The sequence below is a fragment of the Dermacentor andersoni genome, chromosome 4 (assembly GCF_023375885.2).
Source record: "Dermacentor andersoni chromosome 4, qqDerAnde1_hic_scaffold, whole genome shotgun sequence".
Lineage (NCBI taxonomy): Eukaryota > Metazoa > Arthropoda > Arachnida > Ixodida > Ixodidae > Dermacentor > Dermacentor andersoni.
In genome coordinates, this window is record NC_092817.1 from 195,920,286 (window position 1) to 195,934,686 (window position 14,401).

A 14,401-nucleotide genomic window follows, 5' to 3' on the forward strand; every position below is an offset into this window, starting at 1 on the left:
TAGTGTATCGCTTGCACTCACAACCCGGCTCGTTGCAGCGACCGCGCAACACACCGAAAAGGTCTCTGCTGCACAAAGCCATGAGGGTGCAGCGGATGGCGCAAGTTCCCAGTAGAAGCGGTAATAACTACTGCAGGCTACAAGTGGTGGCAGCACACAATGGTGATCGGATGGTATCCAAACAAGTCAAATATAATGGCCGTCTCAGGACGACAACTACAACAACGACAGGACGACAGCGCGCTAACCACTCCCGCCGGCTCCGAGCCTCCCGCTCCCGCTTAAAATCTTCCCAGCATGCAACTCGAGCTATCTCGATTGGACCGAGGAGGAGAGATGATAGCACCGTGGATGGCCGCACTCCTGTGTGGCTGATGCCTGCTCGCTTCCGCCATGTTAGAAAGAGGCACTTAGAGGCACAAGAAAAATGAAAAAAAAAATGAAAACAAGTAATGAATTACAGAAATAAATGTCAGAGGTGCCAGTGATGTTATTGGTGTGATGGTGGAAGCATTTCGTGTTTGGACAGTGATAAAGATTTCATTTCTCAGTTGGCGGCTTCACACATTTAACGCTCTTTTCATCTGTCTATGTTTCCCAAAAAGACAACGGAGCGGACGGCGCTCGCTTTTATGTGAGTGTAGCGGCATCCTGTTGATTTCACTGAACGTTTGGCGCGTCTTGTGTCTGCTGTAACTTAAATTTGCGATCGTTGTAGTGTCAATCTTCGGCACAGCTTAATATGCCCAAAGAACGCTGGCAGTGGAATCAGTTGCTACAAGTTTTATTAGAAAACATCCTAAGTGCAATGCAGAATGGTTCGCCGACATGTAGGTTGTTGTCTATTTCAAAGCAGTTACGCCGGTCGCCTAGCGCGTACCGCATACCCAGCTCCCTCGCCGCGCGTTTATACTTATGTTCGCACGCTGCCTAGCTGGTACCGCGTGTCGGCATGGTTTTCTTAGGCACGCGCTTCTTGCACACTAACTATTAACCTCATCTTAAGCGCTTATGGTTGAGACATGGAAAATTTTTGGTTGACAGCATCAAGGCAGTGCAGGGAATGAAACGAACCCGGTTAAAGGCAGAAAATGTATGCAGACAACTGAAAGGTTCTGTACAGGGACATTTTAGCAGACAAGTTGAATTATATTGATATGTGATAGAACCATCCAATGTTTTCAACAACCTTTTACTGAAAGACCCAACGCGTTCGTGTGCTTTTCTTCTACTGTTCTTTCTCGCCTCGTACATGAAATTTGTTTAAAAAATATTCATTTTTCTAAAGAAACTCGCCCGCTTTTGTTTCTCATGTTGAAATACCGATGTTCCATGCCTGTCTCATGGTGGCCAGAATGCGTGCGAGAGCAGGGGGCTTCCGTCACGTTCGACCGCTGGGTTTCGGCAGCCAGTGCACGCCACATCATTCGATGACACAGTCTTCGTTGCTGATATTTCAAATATGGCTGTGCGCCAAGTATGGAGGGTCGTCAAAGAACAGCACGCAGATGAACTTGCAAGTGCGATCGTGCTAGATTTAGTTTTTGGTTTTAAATTGTGAAAAATGTAACTGCTTGGCTGACAGAAATTAAGACCGAATACAGCCCGAACTGCCGAAGTCCTACGTGTGTAATAACCAGATCATAAATGCAGAACACAAACACATTAGGATACATTTATCAGCAAACGTCCAATCCATGATGTAGGTCTCCTCACTGATGCGCTGCAGTGTTCTTTAGAGGTTAAAATCTGAAGGTTACAAGGCGCTTTGAGCTGAATTAACCTTTAAATCCGTCAATTTTTACTCTTGTAACCTATAGATATATATATACGTAACAACATTTAATTAAAACATCAACATATTTCGCATGTAACCTTTATTTTATAAGTTACTCGTGATTACAAGTTACCATAAAAGGTACCGTGCTAAGAGTGTATATTTAAATATGGCTGACACCCTGAATATTATTACATTAAACGCACAGTGGTTTCGAAGCCCTATAAAGCAAGCCGAAAGTCTTCATTGAACGAGCAGAACCATCGCAGCTGCTTCTCCGCCTTTATCGTAGCCTTCCCTCGTGTTGGGCGCGGGGTGTCGGCGTTTGAAGTTTTGCGGGCAGTGCGTCACAAAGGCTAGAGGGGCTTCTTGCAACTGCGATCTCCTGTGAGGGGATCTTTCCCGCAGGTTGCGCACTTGGGGTCGCAGTCGTGACTGGGAACGGGGTCCCGCATGCCACAGGTTCGGCACACTGGAGTATCCGGTTGGGGCAAACGTCGGGTCTGTGGCCGATGTGGTAACAGATTTTGCACACGTGCGTGGTGTTTTTGTAGTTGGTATCAAGCGAGCTCGCCGCCCCGGTAGTAGACACAGCGCGGTACGAGTCCGCCGTAACAGGTGCTTACCGCTGTGTTGATGTCACCATGCATATGTGCATCTGTAGGACTTCAACTACTTCGGTACGCACCCTGAGATTTGCCTTGATCACTTCGCATGAGGTGTATGGTATGAGCCTTCGCTGTAGGAGCTACACTTTTTCAAAGACATGGTGAAGACTGGCGTTCACTAGGCTATGCGTCCAAAACGTTAACAGACACGTAACGCCGGTACGCGCAGATAGAGAAGGAGGCTCTGAGTATTGTGTTCGGGTGCGAAAAGTTCAACGAATTTGTCTTTGGCAGGCAGATAATAATCAAAACCGGTCACAGCTCCTTGATAGCCATTTCTAAAAAAGTGCTCGGCCATATACCACCAAGAATCCAAAGAGTTTTATTGCGCATACTAAAGTATTACTATCAATTGCAGCACATTTCAGGGAAGAAACTAATAGTAGCAGACATGCTTCTCGCATTCAGGGGCAAAAATCGCCAGAAGATTTTTCTGCAGACATTGAAATTCATGCTGTAAACACTTTGTTTGATCGAGTAAGTGCGAAAGCGATGGGAGAATCAACTGATGCCACCACTACGGACCGTGAATTGCAGATAGTGATAAGAAGCCTAGAAGATTTTCAGCCCATCGACGGTGAGCTTGAAAGATGCGCAAATGAGCTATCTGTTATCAGGGGCATACTGCTTAAAGGAACAAAAGTGGTGATTCTGACTTCAATGCGTAAAGAAATGTTGGAGCGCCTGCACCGCGGTCACTTGGGAATTGGAAAGTGCAAAGCACGAGCGCGACAGCTCATGTACTGGCCTAGAATGAATGACGATATAACTGCTATGATTGAGCGGTGCCCTTGCTGTCAAGTACTATCGGCCGAAAAAGTAAACGGACCACGGCTTAGGTGGCCGGAGCGGCTGCGGGGCCACACCGGGGCGCTGCTATCTCGCTGCGCGCGCTGACGGCGAGAGTGCCCCGGGTGACGCCAGACTTCGGCCTCACTCTCACGCGGAGCCTTGTCACGCTTGATAAATTTCTAGTGCACCGTTCGGTTGCTCTACTGCTGGTGGTCGCGACGAAGGAAACCGTGCATCGCCGGTAGTCCAACACATGGCGCTGTCGCACAGAGCCGGACGGCAGCCGGACAACAAACCGCGGCACTAAGAAGGAACGGAGACCCGTTCTGATTGTTGTTTTGTTTATATTCACCTTATCCTTTCTATTAGTGCATGTCGCCGGCGTCCACCGCTGCTCGATTTTAGGCGACATCGCACAAGTAGCCGCAATGGCTTGTACGGTGACGCGCGCTCTTTCACGCCGGCGCGATAGTCGCAGGCGGCAAGGTTTACTGCGGGCACGGCTTATATGTCGAGATCACTTTTCCGTCATTGTCTCCAGTACTACGTTTAATATTAACATCAGCGAGGCCTCTGAAAACTGCTTTAATTAGATATTAAAATGCGTATGCCATAATGAACCTTTACAAAAGTATGGCCAGGAAGAGATAATTGGGAAGACGAATAGGAATAACTATAGTTAGTCATGAAAATTTATTCATGGAAACATTCCGTGGCTTGAAGGGGTCCTCAGTGCGATGAAAAGTTGCCGTCGACCGCGATGACTTGGCTTACTCGCCTTGTTTCCTTCTTCGCGACCGCCAGTAGTAGAGCAACCGAACGGTGCACTAGAAATTTATCAAGCGTGACAAGGAACCGCGTGAGAGTGAGAGCGAAGTCTGGCGTCACCCGGGGCACTCTCGCCGTCAGCGCGCGGAGCGAGATAGCAGCGCCCCGGTGTGGCCCCGCAGCCGCTCCGGCCACGTAAGCGGTGGTCCGTTTACTTTTTTGGCCGATAGTACATGCGTACAAACAAGCCAACGAACCGTCGCTCCTACGGGATACACCCAGTCATTTTAGGACCGATTAGGAGCAGACCTGTTTAAATATGCCGGAAGACATTATATCGCTGTATATTATTCGTTACAAAAATAATGGGGCTTAACGTGCCAAAACCACTTTCTGATTATGAGGCACGCTGTCGGGGAGGACTCCGGAAATTTCGACCACCTGAAGTTCTTTCACGTGCACCTAAACCCGCCGTGGTTGCTCAGTGGCTATGGTGTTAGGCTGCTGAGCACGAGGTCGCGGGATCGAATCAAGGCCACGGCGGCCGCATTTCGATGGGAGCGAAATGCGAAAACACCCGTGTACTTAGATTTAGGTGCACGTTAAAGAACCCCAGGTGGTCGAAATTTCCGGAGTCCTCCGCTACGCCGTGCCTCATAATGAGAAAGTGGTTTTGGCACGTAAAACCCCATAATTTTTTTAAATCCAAGTACGCGGGTGTTTTCGCATTTCGCCCCCATCGAAATGCGGCCGCCGCGGCCGGGATTCGATCTCGCGACCTCGTACTCAGCAGCCGAACACCATAGTTACTGAGCAACAGCGGCGGGTTATGCGATTCGTACACAAATTTTCCGGACTTTGAGGGGCTTCAGGAAACAACAGCAAGAGCAGTGTTTAGTAAGTTATTCTGCATTTTTGCTCGATATGGCATACCCAAACAGCTCTGTACGGATGGAGGACCGCAGTTCACCGCGAGGGAATTCAAAGATTTTTCACCGATATTTTACTTTGTACATGTTATTTCCAGCACCCACTTTCCTAGATAAAATGGTCTCGCTGAGAAAGGAATCCAGGTCACCAAACGATTACTCAAGAAAGCGAGATGAACGAGCGACGTCTGGCTGGGACTACTAAACTACAGAACTTCACCACTCGAAGACAGCAGGTCACCAGCCTTTGCACACCACTCCCTGAATTTCGACTCTCTACCGAGTAGCTGCACGTCAAACGTAAACAGAACATGCAAAGAGGCCAGTGGTTACCACCACTTCTAGAAGGCGATATTGTTCGAATTAGGATTGATAGAAGCTGGCGCGTCGAAGCCAAGGTGCTTAAGCCAGCGCGCCTGCGCTCGTACTTCGTTCTCACAGAAGAGGGAAGATCGCTTCGAATAAACCGTTGAGACCTTAGGCGAACAGCGGAACCTTTCAACGAACAATGCAAGTGCCCCGTAGGTTCGCCATCGGAAAGCAGTGCAACGTTGTAGGATCGACATCAGAGAGCAATGCAACCTCTGTGACATCGCCATCGGAAAGTAGTGCAACGTCTGTGGGCACCCCGCCGGAAATAAGTGAAACTGCTCGGGGCTCGCCTCCCGAATCCAACAGCCCAGCGTGCACAAGGGAGGAAGCGATGCCAGCAACTCTACGGGTGCAGCCACAGTCTCCGGACGAGCAGGATGCCCCCCCCCCCCCCTTCCCTAACAGTCAGAGTCCCGTGGTGCGCAGTTCGAGCAGGGAGAGACGACCACCCTGCCGGCTGAACTACAACGAACAATTTCACCAAACCAATGGACTTTCTAAGTGGTTAATTTGTCAAATTGTCAATAACAATGTTTTGTGTTCTTGAAGAAAGAAAGCGCGTAACGTGTAGCAAGCTGGCAACGCTGTGCATGCCCCAACTGTATAAAAGCATGCCACTGATGAAAACAGCACTGGCTGCCGAGACACGGACGCATGTATGTAATCAGTACGATACAGATACCCTGAATATTATTACATTAGGCGCACAGGGATTTCAAAATCCTACAAGACAAACTGAAAGTCTTCACAAAGGTTGAACCCCAAGGATGACGTGTGGCGTAGTTACTTTGTTCACCATTGTCCGAGCTGAACCATCGCAGGCGCTTCTCCGCCTTTATCGTAATCTTCCCTCGGGTTGAGCGCTTGAAGTATTGCGGGGAATGCGCCGCAAAGGCTTGAACTGCTTCTTCCAACTGCGATCTCCTGTGAGGGGATCTTTCCCGCAGGTTGCGCACCGGGGGTCGCAGTCGTGAATGGGAGCGGGTCCCGCATGCCACAGGTTCGGCACACTGGAGTGTCCTGTTGGGGGAACTCGTCGGATCGGTGGCCGATGTGCTAACAGATTTTGCACACATGCGTGGTGTTTTTGTAATTGGTAGCAAGCGAGCTCGCAGCCCCGGTAGCAGGCGCAGCGTGGTACGAGTACGCCGTAACAGGTGATTAACGCTGTTTTGATGTCACCAAGCATGCGTGTCTGTAGGACTTCAACTCATTCAGTAAGCACCCTGAGATTTGCCTTGATCACTTCGGATGAGGTGTATGGTATGAGTACGTGTATCACGCCTCGAATGGCCCCCTCGCCAGTGGCTGCATAGGCGTTGGCCGCGTGTGGCCTGCCGTTGACCGTGAGACATGCAATGCGACTGATTTCCTCTGCAACCTCCTGGTGTAGTGTGGACTAAATATGTTCGAGCCAGGCTAGATGCGGAGCAGACACTGCTCGCCTTTGATCGAGTATCCACATGCTGCTGTAATCTATGGCATGCGGGAGTGGGAAAAAAACAAATAATGATATTGCGCCATTAGGTGGCGAAGAGAAAACCGATTTGTGAGCAGCGACAGTGGTACCTCGGGAAGCGTGGCTCGAAGCATCGCGAGCCGTGTCGTGTGCAATGCGCGACATTCGGCGTTCGAGGGCAGAGCTTCCTCCCCGGGCGTCCGGCCCATAGGAGCAATCGCCGCCCTCGTCGCTACGCCTGCACCCGAACCGCGACGCTCTCACCAGCTGAGAAACCACGTCGGCCGGTTCTCCCGCAGTACAGCTAGTCCAGGACGGCAGACTTTCCTGAGCCGTGCTGAGTGAACGTTCTGGAGTGCAGAACCATGGCTACCTCACCGACTGTGAAGGAGACATGGTGAGCTGCTGCTGTGTACTCCCGAGCACAACCTCGCCGTCGAAAACCGGGCACGCAGAGGCTCCATTCGTCGACCCTGGCACAGGGCCACCTGAGCTCTACGTGGTCAGAAGACAACGCCTGCCGCGCGACCGTGCTCTCCGACACCATTTCGACAACGTCTCCGACATTGTGACACCTGCTTCTGCATGAACTGTAGGCTGCATGCTTCCCTTTGACTAATTCGCATGTTTCCGCGCGGCCTCTGGAATGTACTTTGGAACCATCGCGTATGTGTACATCTTCTATGTGTTAAGTGTCCGTAATTAAAGTCTGACGTGCCTTTGCACTTATACGTATTGCATATATCTCTTTCTAGAGTGATCCCGAACCCAATACCATCACTGCCAATATCACAGCGTCGGCGAGCGTCGGGCTCGTGCGAGTTTTGATAAGAAGATCCCGGTGTGATCTCACTATGACCCTGAAGTTGTCTCTGTGTATAAGCGGAAGTCTGCAATACCTAGGCTTCCTGCGAGGGCGCTTCTGTGCCCTCCTATTAGAGAATGGTGTCTAGTTAAGGCCTCCGTGGTTATCCGCCGTCTTCGTCTTGCGTTCTCGAGCCTGGGCCTATGGCTAGCATACCGTCAGCACTATCTGCCAGTCCCCAGCCGGCTCCTGTTGCCCGGTGGTGTCGGCGTCCAGCGAAATCGAGAGATCATGCACGTCTGTCTCTCGGCAATCGATGCCATCGGCGTCGTATTGGGATTCTTCAGCGGAATAGCGCGAGCTCCCCGCTCCTCGAGCCGCAGCTGTAGCAGCGGTCATCAACCACTCGTGCACCAACCACGCGCCGGCTCCGCCGCTGCTGCCTATTCGGCGTTAGGCTTAGGGCGTGGTAGCTAGGGCACGTCGAGGTCCGTAAAATAGAGAATTTTGGGTTCTCACCCGCAAGATTGGTATCCAAAGGTTGCCGGAGATTTTTGCCTATCAGGTCAAGATCAAAAACGTCCGACGCACACGGAACAAACTGGCCAAAAGAAAAAGCGGGAACTTGTGGAGCTCCCTGTGAGTGCGCCTGCACTCGTCTGCGCACATAGCGGAGTCCTAGAAAGATGAGCAGCATTGATTCGTGGCTACCTTCGGTTTATTTGCCCAACACAGGGGCGCGATCAGAGATCGTTGTTCGAAACGCACGTTCAATTTGCGTTCAGTTTCCCCGCACGCGATTGTCCTAGGCCGTGCCGAGTCGACAGCCGCGCCCGGCTGCTGACGACTCGGCGAACTTTTTCCAGGGCTACAGCCCTCGTAAAACGTCGGTTCTCGGCGCACCAAAACATTGCGCACATAAGCCGAAGATAACCGCGAAGTTCTGCTTCTCACCTTTGTTTGTAGTCATATATATATATATATGTGTGTGTGTGTGTGTGGGTGTGTGTGTGTGTGTGTGTGTGTGTGTGTAACATATTTTTTATTATTAAAAGCGGTTGCGTGCGTTCCACAGTCACCTCACTCTACGACTGTCCACTCTATGACTGTCCTAGTATAGGTTACGGAGACTTCTTTTCTTTTCCTTTTTTTTTTTTGTCCATTTGACGTTATCATAAAGGCCATTCACGCTGCTACAGTGTTGTGAACACGCGCTCCGCCCTGTGAAACAACTCTCGGCCTTTATGGCGAGGCTCTTCTGTGGCCGAGGCGGTGGGGAGCTTTGAACAGTAAGGAGGGTCTACGTTAGAGGCGCGATGAAGGGGTCTAGTTGCTAATTTTCCATTGCACTAGTGCAACGGCGCCGAAGTAGAAACAAGCGATCAAAGCATAACTTTCATGGTCTAAGGTTTACTTCGCTTGTTCAGCGGAAGGCTGGGGATGAATAATCTTAAATGAGGTTACACTTTAAGGCCATGGCTGTGAGAGCAGCTCAGCAGCGGGCTTGCGCGAGCGCTTTGAACCTTTACGACAGCCTTTGAAAAGGTTCGTTTCCGTTTTTCTAGAATTGATTATTGCATGAAACTCTCTGTTAAAAGTGTGTCCTGGAGCGTTTCATGATATGCGATTCCACTGGTGGAATCCATTTGCCTGGAAAGCGAGCAGCGTGAAATATTTTCGCGGCCACAAGTACGTTATTTCGAACGTTGCAGTTTTCTTCGCATATGAATAAGCTATTGTACTGCGATCATCCATTCATATCAAGCGGCATTTTGCTTCGTAGAATTCCTTGTTCCTCTTATAAAGCCAAAGGAAAGCTGGTCGACGGAAAGCCGTGTTTGACCGAGCATGTGCTCCCTAGCCGACTGCCCTAGATAAAACTACACATCGCGCTTTTTTTTTTCTCTATTATGAGGAGTACTGCTTCTTCCCGGAATGTCGGCGTCGGTGGTTCAGTGGTAGAATACTCGCCTGCCACGCGGGTGGCCCGGGTTCGATTCCCGGCCGACGCAACATGCGTTTCTTTTTTTTCTGTCAGCATTTACTTTCAGACGCACGGAATAACAGAGTTAATCAGCACTTTTTTTCAGTTGTTATAATATATTTCGGCCAAGCACGCCACTCGATGTGGCATGCCATAATCACGTGGGGAACAAAGCTGTCGAATTGGGGTGCTCGCATTGGTGTAGAGAAGCGCGTGGTTGAATCGCAGCCCGGTATCATAAACGTCCAGGAGAGCGGTTGCGCGGTGCCTCAACCGGACGCCGGCAGCTAAATGCGGTGCGCACCGTGTTATCCCTCATACCACGTCAACGGCGTGCTTCTGGTAGATGGCGCCACCGTATGTCCTCTCCGCCAATGACCGTGTTGCCAATGAACGGCTTCAGGCTTCTCGTGGCCGATGGCGCACGACGGGTTGAATGAAAGCACAAAAGAACGGCTTTCTTGCTTTCTGGGTGAATTATTATTCGCCAGGGATTCTCCAGCCGATAGCGCCAGCACAACATCAGTGCCGGTGACAATTTACACACGGCCTTATTTTAGGCTGACGGTGCTCAGTGAGCACCATCATGTCGACGCCCGTGGGTGCTCCGATGAAGCGATACCCAATTGCACGTACTCCTTTTTTCGTTTATTTTCCCGTATAAGCAAATATGCGCTTACTACCTCAGTAGTATGTAATCCGTTTCGATAACCGTGCGACCTATAGGTCCATAATATTGTTTTCACCATCATTAAAAACATTTCTGTTGTTTTCACTATTTCTCATAACCATCGGTTTTTCTGCGTATGCAACAGACTGACAGCGCCCGGTGATGCAAAAGCAGCGAGAACAGTCAGAAATGTATACGCATGAAAGCCTGCCCACATAGATACGCTTATTATGTTAGCTTGGAAAGCATATTTAGCGCCAGCGAACAAGGACAGAAGGGAGACGGCACCACAATGCGCTACTGTAGTGTCGTCTCCCTTCTTTCCTTGTTCGCTGGCGCTCAATATGCTTTCCAAGTCAGTTTACCAACACGCCCCACAAATGGTTATGCTAGCTTATCGGTCACCGAGTTAGTCGTTCGGATAAAGATAAAATAGCAAAAACATTTAAAAATTTAGTTCGCTAATTGCCTTGGTTCCCTCAGCGCTTCAACAGAACTGCAGTGGGTCACAGATATTTCATTATTCTTTACATGCTCAGTGAAAAAAATGTAAGCTGAAACAAAACCTTTTTTATTCCTGCACTTGCAACAGCATAGGAAAATATGTTGACGCGGTGGACGTTCTTGCTTTCTTATAATGAATGCATGCATCATGCATGCATGAATGTCCACTGCGTTTACGCGTACGTATATGAGCCTGGACAAGTCTTCTGTTCCTGTTAATAACATGCGCATTACCGGATGCGAAATATTATTCAAGAAGTACGGCACTGCGGCAACATCCAAAGTTTACGAAGACACACTCAATCATTGCTAGCTCACTCACGCTCGTAACTGTTCGCATTGCATTCAAATCGGAGAATCTCTTTTTCAAAGCTGAGTGGCTTAATCTGTAAAATTACTCATTCACCTCTGACAGATAACCATTTGTTTGCTGAAAGGTACTGTCCGCACAACACGCCAAATAGCGTTACCACTTTTTGCAGGGGAACTGGACATTGCACGGTGTCGGCGCACTATTTCTTCAGGTTTACCACGCCCCACTTTGCTTCATATGACCAACGGGTTTTCCTATAAAATCAATAGAGTTAGCACAAACTCATTTCTTTCTTTCTTTTTTTTTGCAGTTCAGTGATTTCCTTGCCCTCAGAAAGCACTGGGCAGCACTAAGCAGGTATCGTCATAGTAGCCGGTAGTACGATCTCTTTAGGGCTCGGGAGACTAACCGCTGTGCATGATCTATAGTTTATCACAGAAGAATGAATGACGTCGGTATTTGTCATGTAATTCGGTGGATCTCATGCTTTAATGCCCCCCCTATTTCATACAAATATTGCGTGGAAGGCATCGAATAGCTGAACGTATTTACCACAGAATGGGTAGAGTGACACTCATCTGCGTCCAGTGACCACAGTAAACTAGCGCTTTCACCCAAAACATAGTACGTCGTATACTGGAAAAGCAAAGGTGCACAAATAATATGTCTTTGAGGTAACGTTATGATCCCAAGTTCTAGTTGTAATACATGAAGTAATCAATGTTCAAAAACAACAGCAATGCGACACGTGCAGAGTGAGAGTTCTTTTACCGCAATACTTGCGCAGTTTGCGCTGCGTTGCTAGTTATATGTATGCATGAAACAGAAAAACTAGGTAAGAAGCGCACAGTGTTTCCCTAGCCTGGCGCCGAGGGTGACGTGGAAGCCTGCAGGCCTTACACCGAAAACCGTGGTTCAGGAAGTCCTCCAAGTGCCCCCGCAAACGGACAGTCCTACGGTCAGCACACTGAGAAACCGTGTTAACACAGGACACGGCTGGTAATTCCCGAAACCTTTGCGGCGCACTTCTCAACGAAACCAGGACGCCGCAGAATTTTTTTACAATGTAGGCCAAATGTCAGCTTTTGTCACTATGATCAGCAATGCTTAGAAAGTAACCGCTCTCGTTGTACTGGCTCAACAACGCAGTACAGTTGCCAGGTTCTTTGAAGTCAACATATATGAAGATTTCGTATGTATGTCTCGTTCGTAGATCACACAGCCACAGAAATTTTTTTACTCTTCGAAGGCGTACGTTTTACCACTTTTTCTTCGCTTAAACAGCTGGTCTTCCTGAAAAAAAAAGAAAGTTCATTCCATCGACGTGAAGCTACTTCCTTCCTGTCCAATTTACGCGGCAGTCTTAAGTGATATACAAAATGAGATTGGTTAGCCACTACCAACTATGCCAGACACAGTGGCTCAGTGGCTACGACGCCGAACCAGCACGAGGTCGCAGGTTCGATACCTGGCCTTGGCGACCACATTCCGATGGGGGCGTAACACAAAAAAAAAAACATGGCAGTCACTTAGGCATCCTTGCATGATTTGAATGCGAAAGCATTGGGACTTGTCTAATTAGCTGGTTACGTCCATGATACGTGACGTCATACATTGTCAGACGTCCTTCACAACTCTACCTTAATCTACCTGGCTCTAATTTGTGCGAACCTTAATCCACCTTGCTCTAAATTGAACCAAGCTTAATGCGCTTTATTTCACCTTCATTCACTTCACCTTTTTTCACTTTACTCCACTTTAAGTCACCCTACTCTAACTTGTTCTAACGTTAATTCTGTATTTCTACTGACGTCACACAAGACGCTGATGACGTCACCGATGATGATGATCCTTGGTATCCCTCGTTGCCTACAACGCCGCCCTTTCTGTCTCAGGGGACATATATAGTGCTTTGAATTAAAACGCTCGTATTTCGTAATTTAGGCGCACGTCGAGGGAACCCAAGTGATAAAAATTAACGTGAAGTCCTTCTTTACGGCAGCCCAATGTTAACCCACTGTGCAAGCATCCACGTGGCGCAAGCCCACACCAGGCGCGGCGCGAATGCGCCATGCCGAGAGTCGGCGGTGCCTAAGTTATGCCAACGAGGAGCACTGCACTGCACGTGTGCCAGTGACGTCATGCTGAGGCGCTGACGGCGCTGAGTGACGTACATCGGGAGAGCCATGTCCTTCTTGGCATTACGAATTCGCTGTTATGCGCCAATGGTCCTTTTTAATATCAAGCGGCAATTTGCGTTGCAAAATCGCTTGTTACGCTACGCAAGCGCCCGGTTGGCGGGCAGCTGTACTCGAGCGAGCGCGGTGACCTACATACGGCTAGACATTGCGCAATTCTCCGCGCTATGTAAGGAAAAATGAACATACAGCGTATCGGCGTCGGTGGTTCAGTGGTAGAATACTCGCCTGCCACGCGGGTGGCCCGGGTTCGATTCCCGGCCGACGCAGTTTTTTTTTATAATTAGTTGATATTTACGGCTTGAAGTAAGCACTCGGCTTTCTTTCTGGCTGTCACGCGGCGGTTTGGCGAAGCTTGGAGCCTCAGTGCGCTCGTCCACGCCGGGAGAGGGAGCGTACCGAGATATCCTAACGTACACCGCTTGACAGCGCACCTAGCAAAAGCGTGAAACACGTATTTTTGGTGAACAGTTGTGACTACATTTAAGGTATTAACACGCACGGTCTGATCTCCGCACCCAACCAACCAAGAGGAACAGCCCAAAGAGATATTTGACGTCCCACTGCCCCACATCCACTACCGAAAATCATTAGTTGTGAGCTGGGCGCGGAAACTGATTTCCAGAGTAAATTAAAAAGACTAAATACTTTGATATCTGTGCTTTCAGAACTGCTGAAATATCATCAGGTCCTATATTAAGCGAACGAGGAATAAAAATGACATGCATAATTTAGTTGGAAGAGCGAATAGCCTTCTCGAAGGCCCGTTCGGCTGTTCTCTCGCATTTACAATCGTCGTCGATGGTTTATGTTCAACTTGTAGGCCACACGGAGGCTGCTGACTTAGCGGTGCTTCGCGACAACACTCCGCGCAGGCGTCGTGAGAAAGCGCTGCTTCAACGGTAAAAGAGAGGGACAAGAACAAATGAAATGCAGAGACATAAACCAGGACGGAGCCCGCTTGGCAATCCTGCACTGCTGCAATGGGGAGGTGATGATTGAGAGAAGAATAGAAGGTCCAGTGTTGAACCAGCCGACGTAGTGAATATTCTCAGTGCTGCATCATAGACGCCCGCGTGTGGCCGGTTCCCGTCTGAAATCACAACAGCGTATCTCATTTCTGGCACTCTGCAGCTGTGATATGCGAGACCATGGTTCCAAG

At 49.2% G+C, this 14,401-nt stretch overlaps 2 non-coding genes across 2 annotated transcripts; both read left to right on the plus strand.

Annotated features, from left to right (window-relative positions):
• The first annotated feature begins 9,511 nt into the window (after positions 1-9,511).
• TRNAG-GCC (transfer RNA glycine (anticodon GCC)) lies at positions 9,512-9,582 on the plus strand. The gene has a single exon. It is a non-coding gene; the product is annotated as a tRNA-Gly (tRNA).
• Positions 9,583-13,437: 3,855 nt separating this feature from the next.
• TRNAG-GCC (transfer RNA glycine (anticodon GCC)) lies at positions 13,438-13,508 on the plus strand. Its single transcript has one exon. It is a non-coding gene; the product is annotated as a tRNA-Gly (tRNA).
• The last annotated feature ends 893 nt before the right edge of the window (positions 13,509-14,401 follow it).